Here is a 3,514-nt window from a genome sequence, read left to right as displayed (position 1 = left end):
TAAGGTACGTTACAAGTTACTTTTATAAATAGTAACAAAGTTACCCTAAAAGTTACTAATAACATAACTTTTTGGAAACTTATTTCCGCGTAAAAAGTTACTATCCAACTCTTGTAGACACAGAGAGAGAAATCGAAGTGAATATATTTGCTAAAAGTATGTTGACATTGACTTGATAAATTATGATTTATTCATGCTCGTATTTTGAAACATTTACTCTTCAGGGATTTTATAGAAAAATTCTTATTTTCATTCTGTAGAAATAAGTTTCTATCTTTCAATTTTAAAAGTTTATTTTACACTTTTTTATTTTACTTTTTATTATTTTTCAGTCAATTTTAGGGTGAGTGGGCCTAAAAAAAACTAATACAAGACATTTTTATAAACCTGAAAGTCTCTAAAAATAGCACTTCTAGAATTTAAAAAAAACCTTTTTTAATAAATACAGTCCGATCTCTGAATAATGCCGCTCTGAATAGTGCAATTTCTTCTCATTCTTTCTCGAACGCATTCCCCACCATTCCGCTATCACTTCGAACGCCGACATTTCAATCCCGTCTCTCTGAATAGTGGCAGACGCGAATTCGATGGCGCTTCCACGTGCAAAGAGTGGGGGGTGCTGAGTTCCACGAAAAATACTACCGTACCAGCTCATGTCCGGCACTATTCAGAGAGCAGACTGTAATAATTGGTAGAAATCATTTTTGAGAAATCGCCTGTCACGAATCTCTTTAAAACTTAATAAGCTTAAGTTTAAAAAACTTTAACGTCAGATAAAAATTGTAAATTAAAACTTGATGTTATCATTCCTGATTTTGTATGGGTCATCGTTTTTTGAAAAATATTTCTGCAAAACAACCTTTCGAATCTATATGTGCTTATGCCTTAAAAACAAAGTTCAGTGTCAATCAATATGTCATTCTAGTATACTATGTTTTTATAAATAGCAAATAAACCTTCGTTGAATTCTATAAGTGTTCGCCAATTAATGAGGCCCTTCTTTAAATGCATCATTATATTCAAAATCAATTTACCTATCTCGTACCAGGCATGTATATAATAAGTATCCAATTACATCACAGTAAACCCCAGGAATAAATGACATCTTTCAATTAGATAAAAACGCGCAGCGCGTTTTTCTCACAAACGATATAACTTATCTGACGTAAATATTTGTTTGACATATGTGATATGCCAAACGGATGCGTCTATGTTCAAAGCAAAAATTTCCTTGGTAAATTAACAAATTCTCGCGGTATTTATTTTGTAAATCTTCTCACTTCATTTAAATGATCTTAAACAAAAAATAATTCACCTGCACTTACTGATCACATTGTCTGCACTTTAATCAGTTTCTACTAACTAGTGTTTCTTTCCGATTTTTAAGTCTTCATCAAGTCCAACAGAAAACTAAAGGTTTGTTCAACAAACTTAAAGGACTGAATCGTTACGTAACTTACGTAATTTTCTACAATAGGGATATTTTACATATCGTTTCGTAGAATACTGTAAACACTAAATGATCTGCTAACAAAATCGGATCACAGAGCATGCGCAGAAACGTCATCACGTGACTTAAGCGTTTACCATAAGCTATGGAACGCTATGCAAAATCTCCCTAACGTGATTATAAGCCTAGATAAGGCACGCAACTTTCATAAAAATCAGCCATTTTGAATTTCGGAATTCTGATACCATATTCGGATTCAGAGATCCAAAAATTCTTTGTTTGGCACGTTTCATGCTAATCGGAATGGTATACATTTATTTATTTTACATGACGCATGTTGCGTCAAACACACTATTGGTCATTTTTTACGCAATATGCGTCATACACTGTCAATGGGTAAGCATCAAAAGTTGAAGTCATGTTAAAGAACCCTAGATATGAACTGGATGTTAGAACTGGATGTTCGGCCCATTTACTGGTGATAGTAGGAAGTGAGAGGGAAATAATATGCAATGTTATTACGTCATGTTTTCTATGTATAATACTTAGTTAATTACTTATGCGAACCCACGTAAGTTACGTAACGATTATAAGTTCTAAGTCTTGGCCGGATAGAGCTTCTGTGATCAGAGGACAAGAACACTTAGCCAAGTTCAGTCCTTTACTTTTGTTGAACAAACCTTTAGCTTTCTGTCGACCCCGATGAAGATTTCAAAAATTGTAAGCAAACACTATTTATTATAAATTAACCAAAATTCAGACTATGTATTCAGTAAGTGTAAGTGAATGATTTTTTGTTGAAAATCATTGATATAAAGTGAGAGGATTTGAAAGTGAATACCGCGAGGAATTCTAAAATTTATGGAGAAAATTTTTTCTGTAAACGTAGACGCAGCCGTTTGACTTATCACGCATGTCAGACAGATATTTATGTTAAATAAATTTTATCTTTTTTCAGATAAGTTTGATCTTTCGTTAGATAATCATTCTGCAACGTTTTTATCTAACTGAAAGATAACATTTATTCCTCGGATTTACTGTGATACTTTGTCTGAAATGACCAGGAATTGTATATAATGCCTAGGGATTATATATAATTACAGGATTATATACTTTGCCTGTAACATATATACTATGTATGTCGTATCATGCGAATTCATTCAAGAGGATGTTCATTTTTCAAACAGAGTGATACCAAGTGATGAGGGACATTAAATACTCAAAACAGTGTTTGATTATTTGATCAACATTATCACACTACAAGGAATATATTTTGCGAGTAAGCGGCTCACCCCAAACGCCCCGCTTATCCCTATTTTACCGTTCGCATACAAAATTTGTTTCTGTAAATACAAAGAAAGGTAAGGTTACCTAGAGAGCATAAATATTCGCTGAAGGCAAAAGCAGAATACTTGGGGTGAAAAGAAGTCAAGCGTTTAGCGATCCTCGGGATCTTCTTATGCCAGAGCGATTCTGAATCGATATTCCAAAGACATGCGATCCTTTCACAGTACACGCTTCCTCCTATTTCGGAATTTTCAATTCAATGTGATTTTAAACACGCTTGAGAGCTTTCTCAGAGGAGATGGTCCGATAAAATTTTGAAATTGCACGTTTTATTTGAACATTCTGTGATTCACATCAAAATTCTCCATCATAACAAAAAGATGCGGGACAGAATCAAGAAGAAATCATGTCAACTCAGCAGGGGTGGGCGGAAGAATTTTCTAACGGATTTTTTTGATTTTGAAAAAGAATATTTCTAAGCTAAAAATAAAGTAATTTCCAAATCAAATACTTAAAAATATTGTAAGCCTTTCGGGAATAGCCAAAATAAGTTTTAAAAAAAAAACCCTCTTCGTGAAAGCTGCAAATCCGTTATATCAGCACCTTCACAGTGGATATTGAGCATCATCATCACGCCAACATTTTGGAATATTTTTAGGTTATATTTACTTATGAATGCTAATTTCTGAGCTCTTTCATTTTTCTGGGAAAACTGAGTTATAACACAGATAATTTGACAAATTACAAAAATGAACTACGATAAATTATTTGGCTTTT

The sequence above is a fragment of the Belonocnema kinseyi genome, chromosome 8 (assembly GCF_010883055.1).
Source record: "Belonocnema kinseyi isolate 2016_QV_RU_SX_M_011 chromosome 8, B_treatae_v1, whole genome shotgun sequence".
Classification (NCBI taxonomy): domain Eukaryota; kingdom Metazoa; phylum Arthropoda; class Insecta; order Hymenoptera; family Cynipidae; genus Belonocnema; species Belonocnema kinseyi.
Note: the sequence above shows the minus strand (reverse complement) of the source record.